This window comes from Protopterus annectens, chromosome 6.part0 (assembly GCF_019279795.1).
Source record: "Protopterus annectens isolate FY-2018-M chromosome 6.part0, PAN1.0, whole genome shotgun sequence".
In the NCBI taxonomy this organism is placed as follows: Eukaryota; Metazoa; Chordata; order Ceratodontiformes; family Protopteridae; genus Protopterus; species Protopterus annectens.
The window spans coordinates 1,714,757,410-1,714,778,719 of NC_056737.1; the positions used below are offsets into that span (position 1 = coordinate 1,714,757,410).

Genomic DNA, 21,310 nt, shown 5'->3' on the forward strand with positions numbered 1-21,310 from the left:
AAATTGTCATTTTTATGAAGCAGTGTTTATATATATATATATATATATATATATATATATATATATATATATATATATATATATATATATATATAGTGTTTTTAGGGTGGTGTGTTCCATGAACTTTTTCAGTTTGTATAGTTTGTCTGCTTTTTAAATTCAGTGACTGTAAATATTGTGCTTTTAATGACATAATTGATTATAGCAATAACCCACACCTGGGTGTGGGTAATGCTGGATTTACCCATGGTTGGTGTGGTTTTATCACTAGGGCGAAGCCCAAGTGGCCAAACAAAGCCAACCGTGGGTAAATCCAGCATTGCCCACACCCAGAAGTGGGTTACTGCTATTATACAATGACATTATTTAAGAAAAAAAATAATTACTTTTCTTAAATAATGGCATTGTATAATGCCTCCTTGCTGCCCTTCCGCAGCCGTCTGGTATTCTGCGGCAGTTCTGATGTACTGCGCATGCGTATGCCTACGCAGTACATCAGAGCTGTGGGCAAAAGCAATGGAGAAAGCAAGATCTCTTTTGCTTTTTACAAACTGTTTCTCCATGTTAAATGGGTTTAACATAGCGAAGCAGCTTTAAAAAAAAGCAACAGAGAATCTCCGTTGCTTTTTTTAAAGCTGTCTCGCTATGTTAAACTCGTTTAACATAGCGAGACAGTGTGAAGTAACTGAGATCTTGCGTTCTCCATCGCTGTAAAAATAGAGTTATAGTAATGGAAAAAAGTCCGGGCGACCGGACCTTTCTCCATTACTATAAATCTGATTTACAACGTGCACGTTTTTGAATATTAATGGGGGGTCGTTGTATAATAGTTTATAACTGGGTGGAACTTCCTGTTTGGACTGTATAAGAAGGATGTGGGGTAAATTGTCAGATGAAGTCTAGATCGTTCTGGACGAAAGTGCTCATCCTTGGATTTTTTGTCTGAAGTTAATAAAGTGGATTCTGCATTCTACAACTGTGTGGTGATTTGCAGCCTGCACTACTTTGAGTGGGTTCAATTCAGCTACTTCTTCTGGCTTTTGTGTTTATCTGCTTTTATTGGTTCATCTAGTAAGTAAAGTGATTGTATCCAGGAAAAAGGAGGTTACTTCCTCTCTGTACTCCTCCCTCACTAGGCCTACAATGGAGTACAACACCCAGTTTGGCATGTACCTCTCCAAAACATTTGCACAAAACTGGAAAGGCCACAGAAATACCTCACAAAGCCTCTAACACCTGTCCTATGCAGACAGGCTCATATCACTATCACTCTACTTGGTATCATACAAAATTGCTCAGAGGCGATCTGTGTCTCGCCTACAAGGCAATATCAGACCCTGCCCTACTAGAGATGCTCCATATCCGCAAGTCTAACTCCTCGCGCATTACCCACTCAAAAGGCCTAAATCTAATAAAAGACATAGACAAAACCTGCCGGAAAGACAGGTTTGTCTCCCAGAGGCTACCCAGTCTCTGGAATAGACTTCTCATACATGTCAGAGTACCTCTCTTCAAGTACAAACTTGAGTGGATGGGAAACTACAAAATTTGTCCCAAGGCTTGCACCTTTGTCCTCCCATTGACAGGGGCCAAAGGTGCTGAATGAGGTTTCTTTTTTGGGAATAATAAACTCTTGGCTAGGCTTGTAAGGGCCCCAGGGGCATTAGCCTAGTAACCCTCCTATGATCCTGTGCTTTATACACTTTCTCAAGTTCTTCTACATCACATTCCTGTCCCAGGCTGATGTTTTCTTGGTTCTGCAGCTTTCCTGCATTGAAATACTGCACATTTATCAAGACCAAATGACATTCTTGTATCATCTGAAAAAGTTTTGACCACTTGCAGCTGTGCTAAAAGTTTTGACCACTTGCAGCTGTGCTTTCAGTTCCTCATGTGATGAGCTATACAGTTTTAAATCTAGAAGAAAATAAGTTTTACAATTTGTTGTTGTTTTCTGGGAGCAAAATTGTAGCCATGGATTAAGGGCAAGATAAGAGAGCAGTGGCTACAGAGTCACCCTGGAATATTCACTCCACAACATTAACTGATTTGCCACAGTATACTTCCTTCTCTTGCTGTGCAACTTCAACTGAACATTGGCACCAATTACCTAGGAAAGGCTCCAAAGTATATTCATATGGCAAATGATCAGATGTTTCCCACTCCACTGCTTTCTCCTTAATTTGGGGATCCATTCCTCTATCCTGCTATGATGTTATCAGTTAGATTTTCTACAGTAAATCCTTCACTTTGCAGGTAATCCATAACCTCATTTTCTATTTCTTTAACTTCTCCATTACTAAACTCCTTTTCTACTTTCCTCAGTTTTCTTATTTTTTTTTTGTTTTATAACATTTTTCCAGATGCCTTTGCCTGTATTTCTCTTCAATACAAAAAAAGCAGCCCCAGAGATATTTGATTACTTTTGCTTATTCCTTTACAAAAATACTGCACCATATTAAATCTTTCTTTTCCATGCCCACATTTCATCTCCAGATGGCTGCTGCTCCTCCTGTTTTCTCCTTACTTTGGGGACTCTGATTATTATGCTGTGATGTAACCTGTGTTAGACTTTCTGGACTAAATCCTTCACTTTACAAATATTCCATAACTATCTTCTATTTTTTTATCTTCTACTTTACTAGTCGTCTGTTCTACATTCCCTCTGTGATCTTATTCTTTTGTGAATTTTTCCACATCTGGACGCCTTTGCCTGTATTTCTCTTCAAATATCTTTGGGGCTGCCTTTTATGTGTTTATTAATCTTAGCTTTTGTATAAACAATCCACCATATCAGATCTCTTTCCCCGTGTCCATATTTCTTTTTTATACATTTCAAAAATGTTGCCAGATTTTCGTTAAATTTTCGCACTTCCTCAGTCGCTTCTTTTTCCAAACAGCCCAAGGTTTCTTGGTCTATAGAATGCTTTTCATAAATCTTTTGTATTAATGAACAAACTTTTATTTGAAGCTTCTGACACTTGTGGAAGTATTTTTCTTTCCCCTAATTTCTCTCTTAATCGTTTGATCACCTTCCTTTTCCACACTGACAAATATGCTTGAGTTATGTCTAAGAGCCTTAAATGAACAGCTTTGTAATACCACTTCAAATCAGGCAACTCTAAATCACTGTGTAATATGGAAAGAATAGAATTCTCATTTAATTAGTTTGGCATGGTTGGGGGGGGGGGGGATAACAGCTATTTCAATTCTAGTAAACTGTCATCCACAACTTCCATAAAAACGTAATAAAACAGCTTCTACTTTCTTAATTTTTGTATAATCTATTTTACAGTCTCTTCCCACATATCCTTAAGCGCCTGTAACAGAATCCTTTTCAACCAAAAACCTAAATACTTCATATGATTTCCCCATAAAAGTGTATTGCCAAACAAGTCCATGCATGGATACACAGTTATCTTTATTTTTACATCCCCAAAACTCTTGAAACCATCTCAGTATGTTCCAGACTTAAAGTATAAAATGTCATCTGATACTTAACTTTTCTTGATTTACCCCACCAATAATGTCTTTGAATTTCTTTGTGAAGCTCTCATGCTCTTTGCCAACAGCTCTAAATACAAAGAATGCACATTGAGAGAAAAGCGAGAGGCACAGTGGCAGTTATTAATACAGTTATAGATTTGAGCTTGGAAGGTGTCAAAGAAAAGCAGTACTATGTTGATAGACTGTGCAGAAGTGAAAGAGTTGAGTCATGTGGTAACATCACAATGCCATGGGCATCAGACAAAGAAGCAAGTCTGTGGAAAGTTCAAATGAGAAAAGCTGAGCGAGTATTCTGGTCTAAATATTAGAATAATGTTTAAAAACCAAAGGGAATGGGTGACCAAAAAGGAATCTTTGGCATAAAAATGTTTCACCCTCCAACAGCATTACTACACCATCAATAACTCAGTATAAAAATCTTGACTAGCATTTGGTTTCCAACTATGTGGAACTAGACAGCAACATTAAATATATATACTCCCCAACATAAAAACTAGACCAACAGCCAGAGTACATGCTATGCACTGTTGCATTTTATGTGATTTTATTTTTTGTATTTTTTGCAGTGATGTGATTTGTACGATAGTCATGTGATTTTATGTACACATTATGTATCTATTTCTCCCAGGGCCTCTGCTTAAAATGGACCAGTATCCAGTCGGACTTTCCCGGTAAACGAATGTAAAATAAAAAAATAAATAGACATTTCGACAGTTCCTACTCAGGGCACATCTGTGCATAATTAGAAAAACAAAACAAATGACAGCTATAAAATTGCCACATAACAGTTAATAATGCAAGATAAAAGTTACCAAATGAAGTCTGTTAACATTGGGTACTATGCATTTAAATGTAAGAAGAACAAGAAGTACTCGATAAAAAAATTAAAAAAAAAAAAAAAGACTCAGTTTTTGTCTCCTAAATTAGATCCACTTCTGACATTAACAAAGTTGGACAAGGAGACCAGAGACTGATACACTAGAAGGAAAAAAAAAAGAAGGGGGGAGCTTCAACAATATGGCAAAACAAAGGATTAAGATGTTGTAGCCTTTAATGAAAACACATTGGCTGAAAAGGTTTAATATCCTATTGTAGTCAGTATAAGGTAATTAAAATTTTTTTGAGAATACCAAAAATATGGTATCTACAACGTTATCTACCACCAAATTGCTGTTATCGAAGATAAACACTGCAACGGTTTATATTCATGGACATAAATGACATCGCTTAACAATGGCCTTTTCTGGAGACGTTTCAGTTACTACACTACCAGGATAACATATGGGACCGGATCTAATCCTTGGAGCTGACTCAGCCGCTGTTCTACAGCTCATGGAAACTACGAAGTCTTGAGCTCCTCCCTTAACCACAATTCTGTAGTCATCCTTCTCCAGATCTTGTTTGCAGCTCCCTAAAGAAAAACATTGCTCTATTTTACGTACTATGGAAAAATCACTTGGAGTTCAAAGAAAAGGAGCTTACTTCCCGAGGTACTCTCCTGCTGTTGCGAAAAAGTCAAAAAAGCATGGTAGGGGGCTGGAGGAAGAATGAAAATGGACAGCACACATGGAACATTATCCTGAGTACATAACTTCTTTATCTAATGCTGTCAATTTTCATTCATTTCTCAGCATATGGTACAGAGTCCCCATCGACCCGAATCCTGGGTGGGGTCCAAGGAAGGATATTCCTAAGTACTGTAGAGCTGAAGGCTGCTCTTCCCCTACAGACCAGATCTAACATGTAATGAATAATAAAAGGTATGAGGGTTTCCCCAAGCTGCAGCTGCACAAATATCAGCCATGGAAGTTCTGGCTAGAAAGGCTGATGAAGCTGCCATGGACCTAGCTGAATGGGCCTTTTAAGGATTTCAAAAGGACCACACCCAGCTTTTTATAGATGAAGGAAATGGAGTCAGCCAGCCATCTTAATAAAGTTACTTTTGAAACTGACTGACCCAATTTTGTTTCTGAAAAGGATATAAACAACTAGTCAGATTTCCTAAAATTCTCAGATCTGTACAGACAAACACAACTGTATATGAATCCAGTAAGTGTAACACGTATTCACCTTTGTTAGAGAAACTGGAAAGAAGACAAGGAGATTAATGGCTTGACTGAGGTTAGATCCGGACACCACCTTAGGAAGGAAGGATTAGTTCTTAAAGACACTATCTTTGTGAAAGACTAAATAAGGAGGCTTAGAAGATGAGGCTTGTAGTTCTGATACTCTTCTAGCCAATGTTACAGCTATGAGAAAAATCATTTTGTAAGTCAAGTATCACAACTCACATCTCACTGCCGGTTCAAAGGGTCTCGGGAGATGGGGCCTGTAACATTAAGGCAAGATCCCAAGGTGGAAACTGGTCCTTGAAGAGGTCTTAGAAAAGCACCTTTTATGAAGGCCTTACAAAGATGTGGAAATGCTAATGTAGAATTATCAGCTCCGATATGGAAACTGGAGAAAGCAGCTAGCTGAATCTTAACTGTGGAAGGACTAGCCCCTACACTGAAAATGGAAGCCAGGAATTCAAGGATCTTGTATACTGGTGCTGAAAAAGGGTCTGTGTCATGTTGTGCCCAAAAAGACAAATCTTTTTCATTTGCTCTTGTAAATTTTTCTGGTGGAAGCCTTGAGAGAAGATAAAAGAAAGAAAATGGCACACTGGAGAGGAGAGCTTTGGTTGTCTAGCTATCACTGGAATTGCAGATACCATGCGGTTAACCTGAGGCCCAAGATGTCCAGGTGAGTCATGTCTGTCAGGATAGACACGAGATCTGGAATCAGATCTATAATCCAAGGTGGGTACAGTAGAGGAGGCCAAAGGAAGGAAAACCAAGTCTGTCAAGGCCAACAGAGGACAAAAGGATGACCTTGCTCTTCAAATTGGGATGTTTTCTCTAGAAATCTGTAAATTAGGAGAGTCTGAGGGCAAGCACAAAGGAGACCTGGGGGCCAATTGTGAAGTAAAGTCTCTGCTGGGGTGGGGGGAGTCAAGGAAAAAGAACCTGCTGCATTTGTTGTTCAGAGGGGATACAAATAAGTCACATCATTATTGTTGTCCTCACTGGTGGAAAATAAATTTCTGCCACCTTCTTGTTGAGAGACCACTCGTAAGGTAACAAAATAGACCTGCTCAAACCTTTCTGCTATCATGTTGGATTTCCCAGGATTGTGCATCACTATCAGAAAATAGATTTGAAGAGATTGCCCACTGCCACACACTCAGCTTCTCAACACAAGGGGTAAGATCTGGTTCTTCCTTGCTTGTTGATGTACCATACCACACACATATGGCTGGTTTGAATTTCAACAGTCCCAGAAGGGAGAGTGTCTTGGAACGCTAGGAGTTCTGTTCTCATTTCCAGCACATTGATACTCAAGTTGGCCTCTTCAGGGGACCATGTGCCTTGAACCATCTTCCCTAAGAAATGCCACCCCCCTACCTCATCTGGGAAGCATGCACGGTCACTATGGCCTTGGGTGAGGGAGGATGAATGGATGACCTTGCAATAGTTGATCTGAGTGAATCCACCACCAAAAGAATCTTTTCCAGGCCTGAGTTAGTTGATCTTGGTGGACAAGGGTTGATGTAAGATGGACCACTGGGTTGCCTCATATGGTACCTTGCTAGTGGAAGCAGAACTAGCACCGTTGACAGTGTGCCCAGGGTGTGCAATACCTTGCAAGCTGATGATGAACTCTGAATTATTCTGCTGACTTGAAAATGAACAGTTTGAAGTTAAGGGCAGAGAAAGTTTCACAGATGTTGTGCTGAAATTGACTGCTATAAACACTAGAGACTGAGAAGGGTAAAACTCGAGATTTCTGTGATGCCCAGATTAGAACAAGTCTGGAGTACATATTCTCGAGACGTTATTAGTAGATGCTTGGTAGAGGCGGTAAGGAGCCAGCTGTCCAGGTAAATACTCTTGAATCCCTGCAGTCTGAAATGGGCTGCTACCACAAAAACACCCTGGGGGGGGTGTGGAGAGACCAAAGGGCAGTGCTTTGAACTGATACTGACTGGCTCCAAGCCGCATCTCCTGGACTATCCGTTAATTTTTATGTGGTTGTATGCATTCTGGAGATCTACAAAAGCACAACCAGTCGTCCTTGTGCAGGAAAGGGAAAATGGACTGAACCGTGACCATCCAGAATTTTGTCCACTGAACAGACTTGCCCAGAACATTGAGATCCAAGATTAGTCTCCAGTACCCAATCTTCTTTGGCACTAAAAAAGAATCTTAGATAAGTTACAGATTCTTTCTGGTCTGGGGGAGACCTCTTGGGAAAACTGTTTTGTCTAACAGCTTTTGGATTTCTAAAGCTGCTGTCTTCCTCTGACTGGGGGAACATAGGAAATTATGCTCTGTAATGGCAGCGGAAGGGAAAAGGGAATTGTATGGCCTCTGGAAATGATCCTCCATACCAAGCATCTTTCTACATCAGAATACTCTCTCCAACACCTTGAAGGCAGAATGCAATGAGGATAAAACCGAAACCAATAAGACATGCTTTTGGACTAATGGTTCCCTCCGACCCGAAGACACCAACCCAGAGACAGCAGTCGGAACTGAACTATCAAACGCTGTGGCTCCTAGAGGCAGAGATGGCTCCGACAACTCTGCAGTCGACCCCAACACCTCAGATCCAACAAAGCTTCAGGTCCAAGAGCCCTCCAACTCTGACAAGCTTAGAGCCAGCACACTCAGAAAAGGCAACAGATCCGAAGATAGAGGTATCCTTGGATCTTAAGTAGATGGCACCAGGATACTCCGATCTGAGCGCTCCGAAACCAAAGGGGAGATGGGAGAAGGAGCCAGAATAGGCTGAATTGCACAAGTTAAGGCCTCCAAACCCGTTGGGGTAGGGGCCAGGAGAACTCCCATCAGAATCTGTGTCGAAACCGACATCATTCTATCCATGTCCACTTCTGACAGACTTCTGGACGGATGGGAAGAGGCAATGGAGGGAGAACGACATCTTTCCAAAAAGGGTGATGGACTGCATCCAGAGATTATGCATACTTGGTTCTGGGTAGTGGTTTCAGCTGTGAGGGAGTAGGATCCTAACAGACGGACCTTGGATCTGAAGTGGTAGGATCCATTTCCTGTGAGGTTACATCGGAAGAAGACCGAGACAAACCAGATTGCTCTGAAGGCCTCTTGCTTGCCTTCTTTTTGTCAGACTTAAAAGGACTGAGCTCCTGATAGTGATTCTCTAAATGTAGAGGCAATGAGGCCTTTAAGTTTCAATTTATTCTTTCAATCTACAAGGGCTGAGAACAAACTAAAAACAATGAAACAACTCCAGAAACGATGAAACTAGTAAAACTGAAGTAGACACAGCGGCACTCATTAGAAAACAAAATGAATTTAATGTAAAGCGCTTTTCGTTTGATGTTATACACAAACTTCAGACAAGTACAACTTCCCACACCGGAAGTATAAATACAACCTAATTAAACAACTTAATTAGATAATAGAATAATCCGTTACAATCGTTTAAACTAAAAGGCATACTACCATCTTCATACAACTTACTGAGTTTGAACAACACATAAAAGCAGTAAAAAATATAAAAAATATAAAATACTCAATACACATTCGTATGAGGAAAAAACACTACTCAATATTAAAACTAGATGTAGTTAAAAATAACTTCAGGAGCCCTAACTAACAACTTAAAAGTTGAGACAAATTGACAACACTTCATCTTATAAGACTTTTAAGTTTAAGTTTTAGAATGCTGCTAACAGAGCAGCATTCATTCAACCCTGGGAAACTATAGGCATTTAACCTTATCTGCCAAAATAATTCCAATTCTTCTAATTTTAAGGGTGTTGGACTACCCCCTAACATCCTGGAATCTACAAGGGCTCTCGGATTGAAAATTTTGAAAAATACAGCAGATGACCTGTAAATGCTAAGGTCCTAAAACAGTTAAACAATGAGTGGGTATCAGATAGGGTAATCTTGTGCCCACATTTACCACCCTTCCAACAACAACATTGCAACCAGAAAAAAAAAAAAAAAAAAAAAAAAAAACCAACAGGATGTTATCAAAAGGAAGAGGTTTACCAACAATGGTAAAGTGATCATTCATTTAAGGGAGTGTTGGTGAATAAATGGCAAAGAGAAAAAATTAGCAACTATGGAAAAATAGAGTTACCAATGGTATGTACAGATAACAGGAAAAGGAAGGATAATAAACTAGAAATACCAGGGAGATAAAACAACAAACAAAGGAACACTTATCGTTCTGAAGAAAAAGATTTGCTTGAGAGTTGTAGCGACTACGTCTGTTCCCAATGGTGGCAAGTGAGATCTATTGAAGGAGGGGAGACTACAGCATTATGGGTAATAAAGGAGCTTAAGAACTTGTGGTTTCAAAGAGGTGTAGAACATTGTCCAAGTTGGTCCAGAAGATCGGATCCAGACCAATATGTTGGAGGAATGAATGAAAATTGACATCAGATCATAAGTTTTAAAACTTGAGGGTAAATGTAGAAGGAACTCTACAAGTAAACTATTTTGGGAGAAGGAAATTTAAACCTCACTTCTGTCCTCATCATGTCTGAAAAGTAATACAGAATGGTTCTCCATTTTTTGACACATCTAAAGCAAGTGAACTGTTAACTTTGTGTCAGTGGTCCCAAATTTCACATCATTTTTTTTCCCCAGAAGCGGTACATGCATTTTGCTCTATTTTTCCCCAGAGGTACAGCACAACAGGTATGTCAGGTTTACTTAACTTATTGACAACCTTCAGATCTGTCTCAGCTGAGGGTAATTTCCTTGAGACACACACACACACACACACACACACACACACACACAGATCTAGGACAGTTGATCGAAAGACCAACTGTCCGAATCCAACCCTACCGAACACCATTTACCGAAACTGCTTTCACAGAAAAAGCAGTTCGGTAAACGGAAGGTAAAACACACACACACACAAAAAAAAAAAAAAATGTTTACGCGGGGGGGGGGGGCTCTACCCCCCCTCACACCCCCTACTTTTATATTCTCACTCTGAGATCGCACTAAAGTGGGGAAAAGGGAATATTCCCTTATCCCCACTTTAGTCCGGTCTTGCCCACTACCACTCCCCCCCCAATTCCCTGCACTTTTACGAAAGTTTCGTAAAAGCACTTTTTCGGGAGACTGTCCTAGACCCATATAGATACCCCCCAATTCCCTGCACTTTTACGAAAGTTTCGTAAAAGCACTTTTTTCGGGAGACTGTCCTAGACCCATATAGATATATATATATATATATATATATATATATATATATATATATATATATATATATATACATACATACACACACACACTATATATATATATATATATATATATATATATATATATATATATATATATATATATATTCCATACACACACACATTAAATGTGCGTGTGTATGTATGTATATAATAAAAAATCTAGAGAGATGTACATGAAAACCACATGATCATTAAGGAGTATATGGGTACTAAAGGAAGAGTATTACTGATGAAAACGACAAAATTATTCTAGACACTTTAAATGCCTTATTTAAAGATTATGAAGCATTCCTGGACTGTACACAAAAAACAGTCTAGAAGAATTTGGTCCGGTACAAGTCATATTACACTAGCTGACTGGAATGCTGTACTGTCACTAAAGTTAACTAGAACAGGTGAAACAAAAAGTTTCATATCAAACAGGAGAAATTGCTAAAACAATTTATGGAAAGACGAGGACTAACTGACATATGGAGAAAAGTTTTCCAGTACAGGTTGATTTTTCATATACAGCACACACTGCTGAGTCAGCTTCTAACACTGACTAAGTTAGAAGACACTTTCCTGCACCAATAACTTCCATGACATCTTCCAAAGACAGATAAACAATGGCATTTTAATAGTCCATGTCTTTGCTTGAAGATAAGGACTTTGGTTCGATAACTTTAGGAATATCGCAGAGATTTTGTTAGTGGGACAATTCAAATCTGTCAGTATAACCCATTGTTAAGAGGAAAACTATGAACACTTTAAAATAGTTCTGCATACATTTTTTTATTTAATTTCACATTTGTTAACTGGGTTAATCCAACTAAGTTTGCAAACAAACCCATTTTCAGTGGAGACCCGAGGGGAAAAGCCCCAGCAAACAAAAGTAAAAATAAAGTGACAATATACAAATATTAAATAATCACAATGCAAAATAGTTGTAAAAAAAGAAAAGGTTCTTAACTATGTACATTGCATTGATAGTAAGCAACACGTTTTCAGTGGAGACCCAAAGGGAAAGAGCGCAAGCAAACATAATCAAAGATAAACACACATACAAGACAAAAACGATTAAAAACAACATTGCAAATATGAAATTAATTATAATGAGAAAAACAAAAAAAAAAAATTATGAACATTAAGGGTTACACTGATAGTAGTTGACTAAAACTTACTAGATGCATATACATTAAATAAAAAGGCAACTGACTTGCCAAACAGTTAAGTTAAACTTTTAAAGATAAAGTCCCAAAATTTCTGGCAGGAATTCAACGAGAAAGGGGAATGGGACAGATGAGATTTTGCCCCAAAAATGTGTACACTTATTTTGAAAATGAATATACCAAGACCAGTGACTGGGATGAAAAGGGTTTAACTGGATCAGTGCAGCCCCATCTCATTATTCAACACAAGCCTTGTTAGCAAACTACATTCTGTTATACATCCTTCATAATACATGTCTGAATCAGCAATTGTGTCATGCAAATCAACTAAAATGCCATTATGCTCTACTGGGAGAATTATCGTTCACAAACTACCGTACCTTATAAAACAAGAAAAGCTTTGATTTATTACAAGGAACACATGGAAGCAACTGCAACATTACAAGTGCCAGACACTATGTGCATTTTAACATAAAAATGTACAAAGGCACATTTACCGTCTATTAAAGTAATCACATGACACCTACAATTTGTTTTGTTAATGGGTAAGGAAAAGAGCATCCTCCAATGTCAATACTGTTTGCGCTTGCCATGGAACACTTACTGAGTTATTAGAAGTGGCAACACTGGCTTATGCTGATGATGTAATATTAACTGATTATGAACATGATGCAGAAACATTTAAAAAATTTTATACCATAGGCTAGCCTAGAAATTTCAATTGACCAAAACAGCTTGACTAAGATATAAAGGTGGATATGCAAGCAATGATGCCCAAGCAAATAAGTGGTACAGAGAAATAACAGACCGCCCAGGGATTTGCGAGGGTCAACACTGCATGACTGGTACTCTCCAACTGCTGGAATGTCCATTATTTCCTTGCAACATCCATCCTTGGGAGCATTACTACACTTAAAAATTATGTAAAACAGTTCCAAAGTTGGTGGACGATATCTAATTGACAGTGGAAAAAGTATTTTAGATACAAAATATAAGTTTTCTTAATATTTAATACTTAAATTCATATGGGCAAGCAAAGACAAAATGTGTGCGCTCACATACATGTTTGCGTGTTGTGTAAAAATATATGGGTGTATGTAAGCTGATATAATCACTAATGAACAGTGATCAGTTTTTGTTGATGATATACAAGTTGATCTAATCTCAGCAGTTCAACTGGAAAGTGTGCATGCTCCGCAACATTATCCCAGAATATACAAACCAAATACTTGGGGGGAGGGAGGTGTAGGCATACAACCTGCTACTTGTATATATACCAACCCAGAAATTGCACAACAGGGGGGAGAAGGCCATAATCTTTTCCCAGCTACAACAGAGAACTTGCAACAGCACATCAATCGGCTGTTCTGATGATCATATGTGGTCAGTAAAACAGTGATCAACCAAGTACTTTCCCAATGTATTTCAATGAACGTAAATATACACAAATACACACCTGCAAACGCACAGAAACAAATACACATGCTCATCTATTACAAAACACTGTGTACAGCTCAGATGTCAGAGTCTGCTCAAATGATTAAATTAGCCATAGTAACAGATTTACAGCTCACTGATATTAGGCAAACACACACCCATTATAAACCATTAAAAGTCATCCCCAAATAAACTGGGATGTCTGGTTGTGATCAAAGCAAAAATTAATAAATAAATACACAAACAGTCACCGTAATGTATTTTAGCTTGCTGTTGTCCAAGTGCCAATCATTACAACTCAGTCTCCCCTTTAGAATGTCAGGCATCTAATAGGATTTGCCAATTCTCAAAGCCCAACTACAAAGTACATTAAATAAAACCAAAAACACTACCACTCAACCAACTTAGATATTTTTTTTGTTTCTGGATTCAGTAATTATTTTGAAAATACAGTTGTTACACACAGTGAATTTTTATTTCAAATTAATACTTTGCCTCCACTTACAGTGCTCTAAATAAGCATCAAGAAACTTTTTTTCAAATCTAAAGGAAAACAACTTGCAGTTTTCCCCATTTCTCAAGAGCATACACTCCAGTTGGATGAGCAAATATGATGCAGAAAAAAAAAATGAGTGCTGAAAAGCTGATTTGTACATAAAGATGCAAAGTAATATGATACACATGCATATAAGAAAGTCAATTAAACAGCTTGTATTCTTGTAAAAAGCAATTGATTACACAGATTACAATGATCAAAGTAGGATTACAAAAAAAAGCCTTATTCATAAATAATGCCCCACAAACATGTGCATCAGTAATCACCACTGAAACATATTCCAGACCCTTAAACAATATAAAAGTAAACAAACTGAAGCCTAGACAGAGATACTCCAAAAAGTACACCTGGAAGCTACCATGTATGTGGTGGTTACATAAATGAGTGAAACTTGCAAAAGTCAGCAATCCAGCACCCTTGTAGCAACTGCTTAGAAGCAAGCCGAACACACACAGAAGACATGGCTATGAAACTTTTTGTTAATGAACATCCCAATTTTCCACATATCTAATGTGTTGCTCTGTATTATTTCTCCAAGCACCATCACAGTAAAATATGCAAATATTACCACTGTAGAAAAACTCTACCATAGCCACAAAAGTATGTGGCACAGTGTAATCTGCTACCACAGCCACATTCACTCCCACTAAGGCTTCTGAAGCTGTTCCACAACTACAAAAAGGATCCTTTGCACCAGTGGGTCTACTCTTAAAAAAAAAGGAGTATCCTCAGTGAATGTGGAAAAGTGTCTTTTTTTTTTTTGGGAATCTCTCTCATCTCCCACTGCAGAAGATAGTGGACTACCCCTCACCTACAATTACAAAAGCCCACCACTGGTGACGGGTCCTATTTAACCTCTGTAGCATCCCAACAATGGAAACTATATAGCAAAAGCTTTGACCATAGGTTGCCCAACAGCATCAAGCGCTAAAGTTTGGCAGATATCACACCACCAACTCTGTAAGGTCCGGTGACACTACATCTACAAACACAAGCTCTGCCACCCCAAACACTGACTAAAGGGTGCTGAAGTTGGAAGACACTGACAGCAACAGATCTCTGTGTCACGACATGGAGTCCAGGTTTCCATAAGGATAGCCCACTTAATGTCAATGTGGACTGAAGCTTCTCACAGATTCAGCAGATTGCTAGGTTAACGGCATAAGGGTCCTTATAAGCCTAGCCAATATAACTAGATTTCAATCAATATATATCCCTAGGGGCAACAGGTTGGCATGGATTTGTGACTGTGCATCCAGTATCTTACAGACTGCTCCGGTCTCTAATAGACACAGGCACTATGTTGCGTCTTTTGGCTTTTCCCGGTTAGGGGTCGCCACAGCGGAACTCCAGTCCGCTAATGATTGGCAGTTGATTTTTACGTACCGAGTTGCCAGCTCTGACGCACAACCTTCAACGAAGGTATGCCCATTCACACGTCTCCACGCAGAAGACGCTCTAGCTGAGAATCGAACAGGACAGCTTCTTACTGTGAGGTGACAACGCTACCACAGCACCACCACCGCAGTACGACACAGGCACTATACAGATGTGAATTTACAGTTCCCATCTATTGATCCAAACTGTATCTGAAGACAGCCAGGAAAGGGCTCTGCTTAATGTGAACAGGAAGCCTGTTCCAAAGAAGCAATCTGAGACACATATCTGTCTCTCCAGCTTGACTAGTTTGAGTGGCTAACTAAGTTTAGATCCATAGATCAGGTAACCTTCACGCTGTTTGACTTAAAGATGTACAGCAGCTCCATCAGGGCTGGATTTCCGAGTACCTTGTTTGTCAAGCATAGGTCACCCCTTAATACTGTCAGTAAGAGACAGAGTAAAGGGATAGGGCTTTTAGACTATCTGCACAGTTCATGTTGTTTACATCCTGTATTTTCAATGTGAAGAACCTCTGAGGTTGCTCCAGCTGCTGTCAAAGTACATGGCAAATGTAGCACTGTACTCGATTTGTCTAATGAGGGCAGAGTACAGCAGGATATAAAACTTCCTTGGATGTGGATGCCATATCTTAACTTAAGTTGTGCCACATAAAAAGATTTCCTTACTACTAAGGACAAATGGCAGTCAAAGTACAGGCTGTGTACCTTAATCTCTCACCAGAGTCTACAATATCAATAGTACACTCAAGACTAATTTGCAGGGGTATTTGACTTCCCAAAGGCTATGATAATGCATTTAGTTTTAGGCAATGGTTCTAGCATCAATCATTTGTCTGATCTAGACCCTTCTGAAGGATATCTACATTGCTGGGGGAATTCAATGACTGCTTCCAACTTGCAGCAGTCGGCAAACTTTGTCATCCAGAGGCCTTCCACATTTGCCTCAACTTCAGAGAAGTATATTTCAAACAGGAGTGGTCTCAGTATTAAGCCCTGTGACACACTACTAGTAACAGGCCTCTTGCTGGAGCTGGAGTCACCCACTTTAACTACATGTCCTGTCCATGAGCCAACTGGCTATCCATCTGGTGACATAAGGATTTATGCTCAGTTTTGTGAGTTTATAATATCAGAGTGGGGAATTGTGTCAAATACCCTGGCCAGATCGAGGTACGCGGTATGTACTGTTTTACCCTTACCCATGGCCTCAAAGAAATCCACTAGCTTCAGCAGGCATGACCTGCCCTTGACACAGCCAAACTGGGCTGGGTCCAGTGTTTGGAGGTCTCCTATATCACTATTTATCAGGTCCATAACTATTCTTTCCAAGGCCTTACATGCAAGACTAGTCAAGCTTATGAGTCTGTAATTTCCTGGGTCAGTACATGTTTCCCCTTCAGGCAGAGGGATTACTGTTACTGTCCTCCACTCTATCGGAGGCTGTGGCTGAATGGAGATCCTAATGAGCCGGATACGTCCTGATTTAAGCTGTTTAACAGGCAACCATTTGAAGTAGTGTTTTCAGCTTTGGAGAGCATAGTGGGAACTTGTTTTTTGGTGATAATTGGCAGTGGACTGGTGGAGGGTAATTCTTAGGGAAGAACTGGGGGTGATGAGGAGATGAAATTTGATATGAATTTGTCAGCCAGCAGATTTATTACGTCTTCAAACAGAGAACAGGTAATGCCATCTACAACTAATTCTGCACACTGTTTGGTGTTGCCCTTAAGATTAAGAACCCCTTAGGATTACCCTTAGCATTGGAGGTTATTTGACTAGCTCTCGGATTCACTTGTTTAGACTAATGAGGGACTTATTGCTCTGCTGTGTACATTACCTTTTACTTTGTCGACATGATTTTCTTTCTTTTGCTGTAAAACCTATTAATACCATTGGTCCACCAGGTTGGCTTGTTTTTACAGTTTGACCTGGGTTTATTTTGGTCTGGTACTGCCATTTCTAAAACCTGCTGCTTCACTGCCTCTCTACAATGTCACATTATAATGCAATAATCCCTGCTATTGTGTCATGGATGAAAAGCTTGATAGCCATGACTAACAGGCATCTACATAGACTACATAGTACAAAACTGTAGCCAATAATACACAGAAAATAAACCCGACATATATAATTATCTCTTGGCATTTCTTAGGAAGGTTAAAATCTGTCACCTCTCTGTAGATTCTGATATGGCATGGAGTTGCATTACAGCAAGGACAAGAATAAGTCTATAATGACAGACAATTATACAGTTCACTACTTAGTAAAACTGAGCCGTTTCATATGGGAAGAAAGAATGTATGGGGAAACCTACATAACGTACAACATTTGGTATATCAAAAAGTGGAGCCTTTGCAAAACTACAAAATAAACCTCAATAACACTGAACACTTTTGCCCCAAAATACGACATCAATAATTCTAATTTCAACAGTAACACACGTGTCAAGTAACCAACATACATTGACAGAAAGCGAGACAAACAAAGAAATGCCACCAGTGCACAAAGTAGAGAACCAATATCCACCTTGTGAACTGTTTGTGTCCACTGTGCACGGCAAGGTATTAGCATAACAAGGAAATCCAGAAGCAAACATCAGACAACATGCTATTGGTATGAATAGAATGTGTGCATACTATGTGCACTTGTGTAACTCAGTGTCCAATATGAGGGCATATTAGCATTTAAGTTAGCATATCATGCTAAAAAGGACCATGTACAGAGGTCCTGAAAATTCCATTTTTAGCACTGTGCCCCATGAATACATGGAGCATACAAATGTATCTAGTTATGATTTTCAGATTTAAACTACTGAACACTCCATTATCCTAATGTATTTTAAACGTAAAGCAGTAGATGAAATGGAAAAGGCTATACTAAATATACAATTTAAAACTGCCTCTTTCTACTTACAATACAGAATAAAAAGGGGGGTTATTATTAGTATTTATGCAAAAAAAAAAGGGGAGTAAATCTGCAGAGAGCATTCAGGGAGAAAAGCACTGCAGAAATATTATCTCATATACTAGAAACAGCAAATACAAACTTTCCTAAAAAATAAATAAGAAGTGAAAGCCAGCATAGAACTGATGCAGAGTCATGCACATCAATTGAATACTGTAAAACATGCACTGAATTTAAGTCTACAGACACCAAATCCATGTAGGCAACAAGCATGTAAGTAACCAAGAACAGATCACATTATACATCACATAAACAAAATGAATGAATTAAAGACTTGCAGTTAAAGCAAGAAGAATCTGTGACGTTGAATGTAGTATTGAAAATGACAAGTGTACAAGGTACATAATGTCAGATTTAGAAAGACTGAAAACAAGACAGCTGGATAACATGTTTTAGCAAATATGAAGATACCTACAAAAAGATACTACAGACATAAATCAGGAAGTGGTACATTGCCTTAGAATGAAGCACAATACTGGAGGTGGACTCGCATCAGAAGAAAGAAGGGGCTAAAATGAAAGAACTACATCCGAATTCAGAGTTAAAACATTACAGAATAAACAGGAAGGGAAACCCAGGAGGAAGAATAGTGGACTCAAGAGTAAGAAGGGAATGTTTTACCTAAACATGGAGAGGAGCATCAAAAGTTGAGCAGTAGCAAAAGATTATGATAGAAGCCTCTTGCATTTATATTTGTTGCACCACAGCTATATCATCAATCTTTGATGAGCTGTAGCCTTCTAGTATTTTCTGACACAGATTTAAACATTTTTTTCAGATATGTAACAGAAGACAGTTTCATAACTTAGCCATACTAACAGACAGCAGAATTTGGTCGGTCTTTTTCATGCCTTCTGCACACGAACCACCGATACATGTGTGGTCCAGAAGCTGTACAATGTACTGCTTCCTCATATTACTTTTAAATTAGTATCTAGAACTGGATACATATTTATGAGCCACTCTGAACTGCACTTATGCCAGACAGCAAAACATCACAGTGATGCAAGTGTTCATGAGAGGAAATCAGAAGCAAACATTTTGCAAGTCTACTGAAATGTTCGACAATAAGCTGAATAAAACTATTTAAATACGTTTGTGTGCTTCACAACATAATCCAAACAGCAAATATACCAGCTGTTGTGCAGGTATGGGTAATCATGAATATGCTGGATAAAAGTAAGCCAGACTTCTAATTAACTATAAAGATTACACTTCTTTACAGATGTCAAACTAAAGGTATTGCTGAATCTAAAAAATTCACTGAAAGAAGTCTTCCACACACATAAATAAGATGCCTAAAGTGACCGAAAACATCACCAATATTTAAGCACAAGAACATTATCATGCACAACAGAAGTCAGGGTAGAAGCACACAAACTGTAAAATATTAAGGAAACTTTTTTATAGAATAAATATATAAAAAAGGAAAACTGTAGCAATGATGTATGGACAGTAGATACATATCAAAGTATCACACAGCTAAAAATTTCAATGGAGAAGTTACCCAATGAAGTCAGATAAAAGATCAGCACACAATAAGAGAATGACTGTTTAGATCTAAACAGCATCCAGTTCCTTGAATCTGCCAATAAGAAAAATACATATAAAATACAAAGGTAGATCAGGAAGAGAATTGCTTTTTTTTTTAGTTTTCATGAAAGTGCCCAACAAGTGTCAAATTAAAGTTACTTCTGCTTTAAAAATCTGATTGTGCAATGAAAAACGAGCAAAAGTACATTCTTTTAGACACTGATGGAAACTTAAGCAGAATCAAAGAGTGAAGGTTCAGGCCAAAAACACAAACAGAAAATAAAATAAACAGAGGTATAAAAGCAGATATAAATGTCACCTTCGCTTTTGGACATTTTCAAGAATGAGCGTCCAGCTCAAGTGTCAAACTGCTGTCACTTCTGCTTTAAACATCTGGATTGTGCAATATTACAAATCACCCAAAATCATTTCCTTTTACACACTGCTGTATAACACGTAAAAATAAGCAATCATTTTTTAACTGCAGAACCTTTGCCACCACTTGCTTGCATACACATTAGCTAGTTCATACACATGAAAAATGGAAATTATGAGATGACTGCTCAAATAAAAATCCGTACATACAATAATTATAAAAAACTTTAAAACTATTTAATTAAATGCAATTGCCATATAAACTGCAATGCTTAACCACTCTACGGTGCTGTTTCGCAGTACTGCGTACCAAGCTGCAAAGTTGCAAAATCAAAGTTAAAAGCAAAAATATGACTGTTCAGAAAACTACAATATAAATCTACAGGCAGTAACGCAATATGGTCTAGCACGAAACACAATGGAATATCCTAATTATAAACCAACTATGTTAGAAACAACTAAGGAAACAGCCGGCCGATCTCTCTTTCATATACAATCGCATGGAATGCTCAAAAACAGTAGTTGTCACTAAAGTCTGAATGCCCAAACTGAAAAAAAAAAAAAGAACTAGGCAGCTCAATTAGGCCAAGCGATCCATCAATACTATCTGTTCTACGAAAACTACAATTCTAATCAGACTGACAACCTACCTCTTTCCAACTCCGCAATCTTTTATCCCATTGGCAAGAGATAACAAATCCAATACATAAAATTGCTACCCGTCACCGCCACTACAAACAAAACAAAACACAAGCCCTTAACTCACTTGTTAGTAGCTACAGGACCTGTACCCCAGGAACTTATCTCTTTGCAGCTACGTCAGAGAATTCTGGGAAAACAAGAGGGTTGTGGGAGTTACTCACTGACTTCACTGGATGTGTTTGTTATAATCATAAGTTCGGAAGTACTGCACATCAATTGATAATTTAATTTCTGGGCTAGAAAGAGAACTCTTGTTATTTTTGCATTATTTCAGTAAGTCATAGAATCTGAAAAATGTGCAAGGTATTTTTTGTCAAAGCAAAAAAGTTCAAGTATCTAATTATGCCGGCCACGTTATGTGTGTCAAGACCCGGAAGTACAGATACTA

At 38.5% G+C, this 21,310-nt stretch overlaps 1 protein-coding gene across 2 annotated transcripts in view; it reads right to left on the reverse strand.

Annotated features, from left to right (window-relative positions):
* Positions 1 to 21,053, reverse strand: part of MAP3K2 (mitogen-activated protein kinase kinase kinase 2) — a 2,021,635-nt gene extending 2,000,582 nt beyond the window's left edge. For both annotated transcript variants that reach the window (XM_044075108.1, XM_044075107.1), the window contains exon 1: positions 20,871 to 21,053. The gene's annotated coding sequence lies outside the window, so the exon portion shown is untranslated. The remainder of the gene's footprint in view (positions 1 to 20,870) is intronic.
* Positions 21,054 to 21,310: the final 257 nt, after the last annotated feature.